This window comes from Symphalangus syndactylus, chromosome 2, assembly GCF_028878055.3.
Source record: "Symphalangus syndactylus isolate Jambi chromosome 2, NHGRI_mSymSyn1-v2.1_pri, whole genome shotgun sequence".
Taxonomy (NCBI): Eukaryota; Metazoa; Chordata; class Mammalia; order Primates; family Hylobatidae; genus Symphalangus; species Symphalangus syndactylus.
This window is the reverse complement of record NC_072424.2, coordinates 13,696,526-13,710,916: the sequence shown is the minus strand read 5'-3', so window position 1 is coordinate 13,710,916 and position 14,391 is coordinate 13,696,526. Positions and strand designations below refer to the sequence as shown.

The 14,391-nt window shown below is 45.6% G+C and overlaps 1 protein-coding gene across 3 annotated transcripts in view; it reads right to left on the bottom strand.

Moving 5' to 3' along the window:
• Positions 1 to 14,391, bottom strand: part of FAM53B (family with sequence similarity 53 member B) — a 138,658-nt gene that overhangs the window by 117,985 nt on the left and 6,282 nt on the right. The window contains exon 1 of one of the 3 annotated variants that reach the window (XM_055246108.2): positions 3,931 to 4,371. The exons of the other annotated variants lie outside the window; for them this stretch is intronic. The gene's annotated coding sequence lies outside the window, so the exon portion shown is untranslated. Of the gene's footprint in view, positions 1 to 3,930; positions 4,372 to 14,391 lie in introns of those variants that run through there. 3 annotated transcript variants of the gene reach the window in all.

Here is a 14,391-nt window from a genome sequence, read left to right as displayed (position 1 = left end):
GAAGCCAAGTTTCCTCTGGAAGATTTCCTCCCATCCCAGCCAGCACAGCACTCTGTTGCTCAGGATCTCAGAGAACTTTCTTAGATAAGAATCCGAGTTCTCCCTGACCCAAGTTCGGGAAGGTTAAGACAGGAACCACCAAAACCACAACCCGCAATACACGAAGCCCAAATCTTGCCCCAAAACCCTGTGCACGGGAGGTTTGGATTAAGCATCAAAGACATTACCTTAAAACAAAGTTGTTTGGCAAAGAAAAATACTTCACTGTAAGAAGAACCCTAGGGAACAGTAAATCGCTTTTGAATATGGACTTTTCAGTGGCGCAGTCATTAATCATGTTAATGTAAACTGCGCTACAACAAAAATTTTCTAAGCAAGTCTCAGGGCACATCAGCATATCTAAGCCTCCGGGTTTGTTTCCAAAGTTCACATCCCGGCAGGCAATGAAACTGCTGTTAATGGGGTCAGCTATTACAGTGCCGTCCCCAACCTTAAGCCATAATAAAGGTGACTCAGCCATCCAGAAAAAACCCTCAAAGTTAGGCAGGAAACAAACAAATTAATCAGAGAAAGAGAGTCAATGATTTTTGGAAAGTGTATTCACTGGACAAGTTTAAACAGAAACTCTCCCTGAATGATCGGACTGACATTTCAGGAAGGAGTTGAGGGAGAACAATCAACACTCCTCCCAGCACCCAAGTCCCCTGGCCAGATCCTGTTGTGTGGAGTGGAGGGGAGGGCAGCAGCTGGACGAGGCGAGGAGGAGGAGGAGAGTCCAGCAGAGCTAAGCTTCGCTGAGCCCCGCCAGCTCCGGCTATGTGCTTCGTGTTGGCAACGAACCGGTTCTTTCAAAAGAGGAAGAGTCTGACAAAAAGGACAGCTGCAGCAAAGCAGAAGCTGAGGGTAAAAACCTCTCCAAAGCCCTGAGCTCGGGATTCTCCCCTAAAGTTAAACAAATCAAAACACCATTGGGGTTTGCAAGGACTAGTTAATCTATTAGTCTTCCCCTTGCTGGATCAATTAAAGAGAGTCCCTCCACATCTGGTTTCCATCGAAAACCGAAACTTGTATTATCAGCATATTACATAACAAATTATGCCTGCAGGTTTCTTTTATTACACATCAGAGAGGTGTGCGTGGTGGTGGTAATGATGGGGGTTGTGCCGATCTGAGTATTTGCTTATTTCGGTCTTTTTATTTGAGGGCAAGAACAGAAAAGTTTTCCATACAATGCGCAATTTAACTGCAGAAAGTCACGCTGCCCAAATAAAACATCAACTGAACAACCCGAAGGTGGGCCCAGAGCTCAGTCTTCAGGGCCCAAGGCATCGAGCGGTGGGTGAGAAGAGTGTGCTTTTTAAAAGAGCTCCGCAGCGTCCCCTGCTGCCAGCTCCTAATATTTAAACACAGCTCTCTCCTCTCTGGCCTCCACAAGGGGAGGAGAGCAGGCTGGCCCTTCCTGAGCTTCAATCAAGGGTCAGGCGCCTGCTCACTGGACCCGCTTAAAGGAACCCAAGCCCACTAGGCTTCTATAGGGAGGATGGGGAGGCTAGCGGGGCAGTGAGAGAATATACAAGGGGGAAGAGAAAGACTAAAAGATGGAAACAGAAAGAGCCCAGGAAATAATACCAGGACTTCCCGTAAAATGTCAATTAAGCGTAACCACCACGATGACAATAAAGTATCATAAAGCTCTTTCCAAAAGAACTTTATGAACTTCCAAAATGCTATGTGCAACATACCCCACGTTGAAAAGAGAAGGGGGAAACTGATTTAAAACATTATGAACCAAGACAGTGGAATGCTCTCTACTTTGTCCTGAGAAGACTGGAACATTCAAGTCCACTTCTGCAGCAGTGAGGTTGCTAGTTTCTATTTAAAAACTTGTCTTTGATATCAAAATGACTGCACATGAATCTCACCTTCTCAGAAGAAAATAGGAAGTCGTTGGGCAACATTATTTGAAATTAAATCGCCTCGTTCTCTGAAGGAACGTTTGGAAGAAAAAAAATACAGGCCTTCCCCACGCCTCTCCTTAGCTTTCTAACCTGAAAAAGCGCCTGGAAGCTGAATCGGCAGACTCCCAGGTTGCATGATGGGTGACAGCCAAGTGCAGACACAGAGTCAAGGACTACCAATCCTGAGCCAAACCTTCTCCCACTGAATAGGACTATCAATTGGGACAAGTAGCTGTTTCTGTAGTCCACAGCTAAAGGCGGGGGAGGGGACCCTGTAGACCTGCAATTCAATATCAAAACTGTAACTGACACAAGTTACTCTTAAATAGATAAATTAAAATGAAACCAAAACCTGGCCTAATAAGGAACAGTGAGTTTCACCTGGTCGGCTGACTCCATTCCTTCCCAAGTCCTCAAACCAGGTGGCATCTTTTAAACGAGTCCAGGATCTGGAGCAAGGAGGAATCTCTCTGCCAGCCGGTGGGGACTGCTGGGAACACATATGCTAGCATGTCATTTGGAAGTCTGCTAATATGTTGTAAGCAGCACAAGACGCTTGCCTGGCTTCCCAGGCCAATAAACAATGCCATTCCAACTCCTGCAGCAGTCAATAGGAAACAGTCCCTTTTCTCCACCATCCAACAATTGAACAAACATTTGTTCCTGTTGAACAACCGTCAGCCTGGCTCCATCTGCACCCGCTCCTGCAAGGCGAGCGCGGCGGCGAAGGCGGCGGCACAAGTGCCCACCCCAGGATCCCAGACCTGGAATGCAAGCCATTCCGGGGGCCACTTTCCTAACACCACCGAGTCCAGAGATTGTACCGTATGGAAGACTCGGAGTGTGGCCTATAGGAGGCAGAATCCCATTCATCAAACGCTGCAAAGAGCTTTTCTTTGTTCACCACCGTCCTAAGTACAGTACGTGTTAATGAGCCCGGGCGGTCAGATGGAAGGAGCTCGGCATCAGGGGGCGTCCGAACGCGAGGGACCCGGGCAAACCTGTCCGCGCGGTTCGTCGCTGCTGCGGCGCCCCAGCCCGTATTACCAGCATTGTTCCCCAAGTCCGAAGACGGGGGTGGAGAGCTGGGGGCTGGGGGCAAGGTGGGGGGCGGGGGGAGCGAGAACACACTTGGGACAACACAAACCGCAAACCCTCCCCTGATTCTGGGTGTCCTCGTTTCTTTCGTCTCTGCCCCAAGAGAAACCCTGAGCGGGGAACCTGACTCCCACGGGCTTGCAAAATCCAAGACTAGCAAAAATGTGACTCGACCAGTGTGCCTGTGCCGGACGGCCCTTCTCGCCATGTGCAAAAGCCACGCCGGCGCGGACGCCCCCACTCCGCAAGCCCCAGCCGTGGCCTCCCCGAGGGCTTCCCCCGCCCGGGACAGAATGCCCCCTCGCCCCCTCACCCCCATCCTGACCGCCCCGGACAGTCCAGCAGCAGCAGAGCCCGCCGCCTCGCTCCCGCACCCCGGGGGTGGCGGGTGCAAACTTCCGCGAACAAAAGAGTTGTCTGCAAACGATGCGGGAACTTCGGGGCGAATGGGGCCGCCCGGCTCCTGAGACTCCGCGCCTCCTGGGCAGCGGCTAGTCAGGGCTCAAGCCGAGACGCGGAGAGGACACCCCCAGGCGCAGCAATCCCCGCGCCCGCCCGCCGTGGCCTGGGGAGCGCAGACTTTTCCGCCGCAGCCAGGCTTGTTCCTCCCCACGCCTGTGCTCTGACAAGTCTCACGCCTGCATCAGGGGCGAGACTAAGCTCCCTGAGAAACCGCCCGACCCAACTCAAAGGCGAAACAAGGCAGAAAAAAAGGAAACCAGCAACATTAGGAAAAAAGAAAAAAAAAAGGCAAGCCCATTGCGCACGCAAGCCGGGCTCCCTCCAGCCGGCGGCCGGGACGCACACGGCCCGGACCTCGCTCGGGGCCAGCCCCCCGGCCACCGCCGCCACCGCCCGGCCCCGGGTCGCTTACTGTGCGCGGCGGGGCGCTTCGGGCGCGGACCCCGCGCCGTCACCGCCAGCGCTAGCCAAGTCGTCCGGGCTGCCCGCCGCGCGTCCGCGGTGCGCACGCTCGCCTGCCGGCGCCGAGCGCTTTGTACGAGCGGCTCCCGGGGAGGAGGAAATCGACTTGTCACTTCCTGAAGTGTTTGCAACTCGTCCCTTTAACCGGCACCGACCAGGCCGCCCGCACCCGCCGCCGCCGCGGGGCCGCCCGACCGCGGCTGCGTGAACTCGGCCCGGCGCTTAGCGGGCGGCGTCGCAGGCCCGGGCGCTAGGCGCGGCGGCGGCGTGCAGGAGGCAGGCGGCGTGCGGCGGCGGCGGCGGCGGCGGCGGCGGCGGCGGGCGAGTGTGCAGTGCGCGCAGCCGCCGATGGGCGGGGAGTGAGGGACTCGCGGCGCGCCGCCGCCGGCGGGGCTAGAGGGCGTCCTGCGGGCTCAGCCGCGCGCCGCTCGCCGCGCTCGCTCGCCGCGCTCGCGCTTGCGAGGCCCCGGGACGCGGGAAGTGGCCCCGGGCCTGCGCCGCGCCACCGCGGCTGCCCGGGCCCCGCGCCAGGGGCCCTACGGGCTTCTCTCCCCGCCCCCCGCACGAGCCGGGATGAAAACGCTGGGCCGCATAGGCTTCAGGCGTCCAGCTTCCGGGTTGTTAGATGCCGAGGTTTAAAAGAAACGATCACTTCAGTGGCGTGCAGGACTGCGGGCGGGTGGGGTCGGAGGTGGGGGGGACCTTGAAGTGTTGTCACACTTTGGAAAAATAAAGCGCAAGTTTCCTAACTCGGGGTGCTGAGAATGTGTACTTCAGAAGCCACATCCAAAATACATGCAACTGGCGAAGGAAGGATTTGTGGTTGCTAAGCAGAGGCAGAGCATGTTTAGTTCTGTAACTTAGGATGTTGACTTAAGTTCAGGAATGTAACCCTGATAGAATAAGCAGAGTATTTTCATTGTGCTGCTCACCTGGGGGAGGGGGATTGTTTTCCTTCTGAAGTGAAGCCCTAGATTTCCCATTACTCCTTCCTAGTGGTGTGTGTTATTTTATTGACCTTGTATCCAAAAAGCGATTTTTAAAGAGAAGGTTTTTTAAAACTCCCTATGCCTGTTTTCTGTTCTCCTTTGCCAAAAAAACAAAACACCTCATTACTTTACATGGATTGTGTCTGCGCCATTTGAATGGTTCTATTCATAAATAAGGAAACTTTCTGTTGCTTCTAGGAACATTTAATTGGTTTTAATCCAATGTTTCAATCCCAGTATCAAACATAAATGAACAATTAACTTCTTGAGCTTTGTGCGCTTGGGAAACTATTATATTTCATGGCTATTGCTGAAATATTTCAGAATATCATCACACTGGACCCATTCTTTTCAGAAAAGCATGAACTGACATCTCCTTTCACACTACAGCTCACTCCACTGAGTTCTGCTGCATGATTAGAATGGACAGCAATCAGTGGAAAGAATATGAGTCTATTCAAGTTACATGATGTGGTATAGAGTCAGTTCATCCTAAGAAAGCCAAAATGAGCTAACATACAGAATACTAAGATATTGATATCCTTACCCATATACGTTGCTTTTTAAAAATGCATTAAGGACCAATCTTGAAAGGAACAAGATCTAAGAACCGATGGTGAACAAAAGAAGGCCCAAGGAATAATCTAAGAATGCTGCTATGCTTAACGAAGAGTCAGTGTTTCCCTAAAGCCATCTGATATCACACAATCACCTCAGCCTTTGAGAGCTTTACGGATAGAGTTTAATTTACTAACGTTTTATTAGGAAGCCTAGAGTGACTCCTGCTGGCAAACATTCAGTTTATTCCTACAATTACTAGTTCATCAGGTCAACTTAAAAAACAAGATGCAGGGTCCCAAGCCTGGAAACAATTATTACAACCATTATTCTTGTTGCTTTCAGGATGATTTGCGTTTCACATTCCAAGGATGGTGGTCATGGCCAGTTCCTCTGCTGTAACACCTCCTTTCCAACCTAAAGCAGCCTGTTTTTCTGGTTCTGAGGCTTTCTTGAGGCTGTCTAGAACTAATATACTTGCTTAAGAAGTTATGCTATTAACCAATAAATAGTTACTTCTCATTTTCTAGATTTGTATCTCCAAAGGCTAAAAAGATATACATACATTAAGACCTGTGTCACACTTAACCTTCTGTACTATAGGCTCTTCCCACATGATATAATAATCCTACAGCTATATTGTAAAACATCCTCATTTCTTAGTGCTCAGCTCCATACTTCTTTCCTATGAAAAAATTCTACCCAAAAGGTTGTTGTTATATTGGAGTTCTGCTCAATTCAGAAGAGTAGCTAAAAACGTAGAACTCTGGATTTAAAGCTATGTAAAAGCTGCAATGGGGCGGGGACATGGAGCTAAACTGTCTATCTTTGTTCAATCCAAAATGGTCAAAACCAAATCAAAACCAGATTTTGCACACAACCAGACACCTAAATGCAAATTCATAGGCCAATTTAGGAATAAATCTATAAATAACCTAAAAACTATTACTTGTAACTTTTCCATTATCATCAACGAACACTAACCTGATTAAGCCAGAGAACACTCTGGGAAATATAAAATGCAGGGATTACTTGCAGTCTTTTACGTCAAGACCAATATATGACGGCCCAGCACAGTGGCTCACGCCTGTAATCCTAGCACTTTAGGACGCCACGGCAGGCGGATCACTTGAGGTCAGGAGTTTGAGACTAGCCTGGCCAACATAGTGAAACCCCGTCTCTATTAAAAATACAAAAATTAGCCAGGCATGGTGGCAGACACCTGTAATCCCAGCTACTCAGGAGGCTGAGCCAGGAGAATCGCTTGAACCTGAGAGGCAGAGGTTGCAGTGAGCCAAGATCACACCACTGCACTCCAGCCTGGGCGATAGAAAAAGACTCCGTCTCAAAAAAAAAAACAAAAAAACAAAAAACACAATATATGAAAACCAGGGATAAAACACAGCAATCCTAGTTCTCCCAAAGAAGGACTACCAAATAGAGGCACACTTGTGTGTAAGGTATGCAACACATTTCCACTCAAAACTGCCTGGGAGATAGAAATTGAGTATCATTCTATATTAGAGAGCTCCCCTATTACAAGTTTAAAGCTCTTAAGCAACAGGATGACAATAAGGGTGTGTTTTATTAAGGGTGTAACCTACTATAACTTGTATCAACAAGCTAATAAAAGTATTCACCTAAGCACATTTGTGCAGACGAGGGTAAAGGTTGGGTTTTGATATGCACTAAGGAGTGTCCTAGGTAGTTAGTGGGTGTTTTATTTTTATGCCTTTAGAACCAGATAAATGTGACGTTCAAACAAAAAGCTGAGCTTTGAGGATTGAGCAAGTACCAGCAAATGTTCAGTTTTTCCCATCAAATCTATCTGTATGTATGGTTGTAAAAAGAGCTTACCACGAAAAATTATAAACTGGTTTGAGAGAATAACATACTATCCTTTTTAGACTAACAAGTGAACTAAACAAACGCCAAACGTTATACACTGGACTCAACAGCAGTATGCAGATGCACGTGTATTCACCCCTTTATTTGGCTTCCAAAAGCCACTGCCTCTTTGTCACAACCCTTGTATTAAAAGCCAGTCATTCACATTTCACACTGTTCTTTCTACATTTGAAAAGATCTTTTTTAAAGCAGAACCTTTCTAAAATTGCTTATAATAAATTATGAGAAGACAGACATCACCAAGTCCACCTTAAGTATTTTCAAAAGATAGGTGACTGGAAATAAATTAGCAAAATATACTTCTTTGGAAAATATAAGAAGTTTCTGGTTATAGATGGAAATAAAAAATCTGAACCTATCATGGGGGCAATTTTCAAGTCTTACTAAGAAAAAAAAGTTCTATAAATTTTCCCACATCTTTGTCCAGCTACAACTAATAACCCTACCTACATTGGCATGTAGGGATCACATGACACATTAATCCCTCTGTTCTTTCCTGTCTGTTCTTTTTATCCGCTGATGAAAATAAGAAATGAATTATAGCTCTGGCTGGAATCATGCATGTGTGTATATACATACATACATACATACATGATACATATATATACACACGTACCTTTTTAAAGAGGTATTTTGTTCCTGAGGACAAAATTACTCTTTGATCTAAGAACTAAATAAAACAATTTATTTTCACTGAAAAATAATCTCAGCAATGAGTTTAATAATACCAATCCCACTCCTTTGATACAAAATAAGAGTTGAAAGCAGCTTGAAGAGGAGTGACTATTGAGATCAGCGCATGTGAAGCCACACAGCTTTGTAACTGACTGTCTAGCACCATTGAGGTACGAAAGCATGCCAGCTGGGCCAGCATTGTGCACCACAAAGTATGGGTTGTGAGCCTAAGTCCTGAACACAAACCCTGCTTTCCAAGTTGGCAGGTGCTGAAAACACAGCAAATGTCACGCTTGCAACTCACTGGATGGAAGAGTTCTGGTAAAGTAAGCTAAAAAGAACAGAGCAACAGTTAAAACTTATTCCAACTTCATATTTTTTTTTCAAAGTTAATAGTAGCTACTGGTATTATGTGCTACAAGAAAACACACAGATGAATAACAAACATTTAAAAGTTTATGTATGGTAAATAAAAAGCTTTAAAAAAGTGTAAGAAAGGCTTTTCACTATCTACATTCAAAGTAAATGGCATAAGTAAAACTTATTAAACCTATTTTATTATTCTAATACTAAGGTTCAAAAGCATCTGTTTATGATCTTACATGAAGTAGACTCTAATTATTATCATTATAACATGGTGAATTCCCTAGTTTGCTTCAGTTACCCCACCAAAAACATATCTAAAAACAAATTACAGTATTTTCATATTGCTATATTATAAATTGCATTTAATCTAGAAAATATTTCAACTGTAGACCAGGCTAAATGTTTGTTACCATCTTTAAATGAAACCATTTCAACTTTTTTTCTTAAATATTCTTTAGTAGAATTCACATTCAGTATTTGAGATATAAGCTCAAAACTTAATTTTTCTCTTGTCAACTATCTGCCATAAGTCATTGCCTCAAGAAAAGTCGATTCTGAATTCATCCCTAGTGATATGCTCAAAGCTACTGCTCTCCTGCCTTTTCCCCTAAAAATGAAACTGAGTAAATTTCATTTTCAGTAGGTAGAAAGGAAACTAAAACTAGATACAGTTGGTGATTTCACAGAGCTTAAAAACCCAATCTAAAGGCTGAATCCTTTGGATTTAAAATGTCAAGAAAAGAAATCAGCCTCTAGTTCTAAAAGGCAGAACATTCCTGGGAGCAGTATGAAAAGAACATTTAGCCTACATACTAGCCTGTGAATTTCTTAACTCTCCTCAGCAGTTTGTCAATCTATTATATTAACCAAAAGCAAAGATCTTTTGTTTGAATTCATACCCATGACTGTTCTAAGAGAGACTAGCCTTGCTGATTTTGTACGTGAGTAACCTGCAGCTATAGGTTTAACTGTACCTATAATATGAAAGAATTGATATGAATGAGAAGTTGGCTTACTATTTTAATTACTAGTTTACAGCTTCTCTTAACTTTTACAAGGAACAAAAAGCAAAAAAAAAAAAAACACCTTGATCAAAACCAGGTTAGTCAACCACTGTACTGTTAAACTACCTAACATAAAGAACTGAAGCTTTGATTCTGTTCTGTCCTAAAGAGGTACATCATATCATATTGACCTCAACTCTGTAGAACTTTCTTAAAATGGTTAAAAGACTAAAGCCCTCTAGGATTAACTAGAGAAAGCAATATGGCTCTGGCCAACATATCTATAGTCATGTTAAGCATTCTAGACATTGAGATAGTCATATAACCACCAATAAAAAGGTTAAAGAAATAAACAAACCTGAAACACCAAATGTTTTCTTTTGTTTTTCTTTTCTTTTTTTTTTTGGAGACGGAGCCTCACTCTGTCGCCCAGGCTGGAGTGCAGTGGCATGATCTCAGGCACTGCAACCTCCGCCTCCCGGCTTCAAGCAATTCTCCTGCCTTGGCCTCCTGAGTAGCTGGGACTACAGGTGCACGCCGCCACTCCCAGCTAATTTTTTGTGTTTTAGTAGAGACGGGGTTTCACCGTGTTGCCAAGGCTGATCTTGAACTCCTGAGCTCAGGTAATCTGCCCGCCTCAGCCTCCCAAAGTGCTAGGATTACAGGTGTGAGCCACCGAGCCGGGCCAAACCAAATGTTTTCTAGAGTAGCATAAACAACTGATTCATCATACTTTTTACACACTACACTGTCAATTCTAGTATAAACTCAGGACAAATCAGATAAACTAAAGTATTACTCAATATCAAACCTGAAAATGTCACCGTGAATGGCACTGTTAACTTACAGCAAAGGAAATAAACCTGAATCACTGATCAAGGATATCAAATCTGGATGATGCAAAGTAAAAATCAATTATAAAATTTCAGGCCACTGCTTCCTAAATGGCCAATACAAGACCCAAATCCAATTCAACACTTTCATTAAATCCAATGCTACCAGCTTCCTAATGCATGATCCTATAGGGACATGCTCTTGGTTCCTTTGTCTGATATCACTTGGAATAATGCCTTGGCACTCAGACCTAATGAAGGAAGGTATACCATATCCTTGTCCATTTGGTTTCAATTCAAATGCACCCACATTAACATTTTCCCCCACCATACCTACATTTCTTAGTAAATAATTACTGGGGCCGGATGCAATGGCTCACACCTATAATCCCAGCACTTTGGGAGGCCAAGGCGGGAGCACTGCTTGAGGCCAGGAGTTCAAAGCCAGCCTGGGTAACATGGCGAAACCCTGTCTCTACAAAAATTACAAAAAATAGCTGGGTGTGGTGGCACATGCCTGTGGTCCCACCTACTATGGAGGTTGAGGTTGGAGGATCACTTGAGCCCAGAAGGTTGAGGCTGCAATGAGCCATGATTGCACCACTGTACTCCAACCTGGGTGACGTAGTGAGACTCTGTCTCCAAAAAAAAAAAAAAAAATTACCACTTAAAACAGATAATGATCTAAATCCGAGAGGTATTCTTAGTCTCTGCTGACACATCATAAAGGACATTTCATGAAAATCTGGCATTATAATATCTGGTCCTCATTTCTTTTTTTTTTTTTGAGATGGAGTCTCACTCAGTCACCCAGGCGGGAGTGCAGTGGCACTATCTCGGCTCACTTCAAGCTCCGCCTCCCGGGTTCATGCCATTCTCCTGCCTCAGCCTCCCGGGAGCTGAGACTACAGGCGCCTGCCACCACGCCCGGCTAATTTTTTTTTATTTTTAGTAGAGACAGGGTTTCATCATGTTAGCCAGGATGGTCTCGATCTCCTGACCTCGTGATCCACCCGTCTCGGCCTCCCAAAGTGCTGGGATTACAGGCGTGAGCCACTGCGCCCGGCCAATATCTTCATTTCTTAAATGACTGAAAAAAAAAAAAAAGGTACTTCAAGCCCAGCACAGTGTACCGCTCAGGAGTCCCAGCTACTTCAGGGGTTGAGGCAGAAGGACTGCTTGAGGCCAGGAGTTTGACTCCAGCCAAGCAATACAGTGAGACTTGGTCTATCAAAAAAATAAGTGCTTCAGCACCAGCGCTAGCTAGAGATTAAGGAAGAAGCTACACAGCATGATTTCCAAGAAGTTCTGAAAGGCCTACCTAAACTTTCCCTCTCACTTATCTAGCACCCCTCCTCTCTTCACTCATTTAATCACTCCTAGAACACAAATGCCTACAATGGAACTGAATATACTAAAACCATGGCACTGAGGGGTAAAATCTCAAACAATTAAACATATTAGCTCCATGGGAAGAAGGGTCCTTGGAGGAAAGAACACTGATTTGGCCTTGGTGTGTGCCAGCAATCCCGCTAAGCTGCTTTACATTTCTCACTTAATATTCACATTCCTAATATGCAGGGTCTAAACCACTGCTTCTCTCTCCAAGCTGTTTCACTGAAATATAGGGAAGGGAAACCAACCTTAAGTACCTACTATACAGAAGGTACTCTGCTAGCACCTTTAACATACTTCCGTTTCACTGGGGAAATAAGCAGTTACAGAGACAAACTGACAGTAGCCTGGACAGACACAGGGCATAAGAAGGGCAGACCCATATACTATATATACTGTAGTATATACAGCATACTATATATAAGAAGGGCAGACCCATATACTATACACACTGTAGTATACACAGCATACTATATATAAGAAGGGCAAGGGCCGGGCACGGTGGCTTACACCTGTAATCCCAGCACTTTGGGAGGCCGAGGCGGGTGGATCACAAGGTCAGGAGATCAAGACCATTCTGGCTAACACAGTGAAACCCCGTCTCTACCAAAAAAAATACAAAAAAAGTAGCCAGGGATGGTCGCGGGCATCTGTAGTCCCAGCTACTCGGGAGGCTGAGGCAGGAGAATGGCGTGAACCCGGGAGATGAAGCTTGCAGTGAGCTGAGATCGCGCCACTGCACTCCAGTCTGGACGACAGAGCGAGACTCCGTCTCAAAAAAAAAAAAAAAAAAGAAGGGCAGACCTATATACTATACCCATATACTATACTCAGAGTGGCAAATTAGGTCATCTGTGTGTAGTTTGTGTCTTGTGTCAAAAAACAACCATATTGGGGAGATTCCTCAAATTATCACAATTTTCCTAAGGCCCAGTCTTGGTCTCAATCTTTCTATATATAAAAATGGAAGTGGACTAAACAATAAGATGTAAATTCCTAACTTTCCTGGATATCTCTAGGCCAGGCACGGTAGCTCACGTCGGTAATCTCAACACTTTGAGAGGCTGAGGCAAGAGGATCACTTGAGCTCGGGAGTTCAAGACAAGCCTAGGCAACATAGTGAGACCCCATCTCTACAAAAAATAGGAAAATTAGCCCAACATGGTGGCATGCACCTGTAGCCCCAGCTGCTAGGGAGGCTGAAGCAGGAGGATCACTTAAGCCTGGGAGGTCAAGGCTGCAGTGAGTCATGATCACACCACTGTACTCCAGCCTGGGTGACTGGGTGACAGAGAGAGACTCTATCTAAAAAAAAAAAATAGGCCGGGCGCAGTGGCTCACGCCTGTAATCCCAGCACTTTGGGAGGCCGAGGCGGGCGGATCACAAGGTCAGGAGATCGAGACCATCCTGGCTAACACGGTGAAACCCCGTCTCTACTAAAAATACAAAAAATTAGCCAGGGGTGGTGGCGGGCACCTGTAGTCCCAGCTACTCGGGAGGCTAAGGCAGGAGAATTGCTTGAACCCAGGAGGCAGAGCTTGCAGTGAGCCAAGATCATACCATTGCACTCCAGCCTGGGAGATAGAGTGAGACTCTGTCTCAAAGAAAAAAAAAAAAACGCTTTGGTCAAATGTATACAAATTTATCAAATAGATATCAGTGACAACACTCAAATACGAAGTTTAAGAAAACATGGACAAAGGTTTTTTTTAGATTGAATACTCATCTGACTGCTTCAAATATTTTATGTACATATGTATGTATGAGTACAGATACCTTGGTTTAAAAGAACCATCAAGTTACCTAACAACTGACAGTTAGCAAATGGAGTATTTAATCTCCCCATCTATACAGTCGACCCTTGAACAACATGGGTTTGAACTATGCGGGTCCACTTATACTTGGCTTTTTTCAACCAAACTCAGATCGATAATCCAATATTCTTGGGATGCAAAACTCACCTATGTATAGATTTGGTTATAAGCAGGTGTTCCCAGTATCCCTCGTGCATACCAAGCGACAGCTATTCTAGAAGCCTATTTTGTAGGGCTTTTTCTAAGCCTCAATTGATTTCAGGAGTATTATGGACTAAATGTTGGTTTCCCCTACAATCCACATATTGAAGCCCTGACCCCCTACCCCCAACGTGATGGTATTTGGAGATAGGGCCTTTGTGAAATAATTAGGGTTAGATGAGGCCATGAGAGTAAGGCCCTCAGGATGGGGTTAGTGCTCTTTATTTTTTTTTGTTTTTGGAGATGGAGTCTCACTCTGTCACCCAGGCTGGAGTGCAGTGGTGTGATCTTGGCTCACTGGAACCTCCACCTCCCAGGTTCAAGCAATTCTCCTGCATCAGCCTCCCGAGTAGCTGGGACTACAGGTGTGTGCCACCAGGCCCGGCTAATTTTTGTATTTTTAGTAGGCACGGGGTTTCACCATGTTGGCCAGGCTGGTTTGAACTACTGACCTAGGATAATCTGCCCTCCTTGGCCTCCCAAAGTACTGGGATTATAGACGTGAGCCACCATGCCCGGCCGGGGTTAGTGCTCTTTATAAGAGACACCAGAGAGCTTATGTGCTCTCTCTCCTCCAACCCCATTGCACACAAAGAAGTCATGTAGACACACATAGATGTCAGCCACCTACAAGCCTAGAGAAGAGGCCTTAAAATAAAACATACCG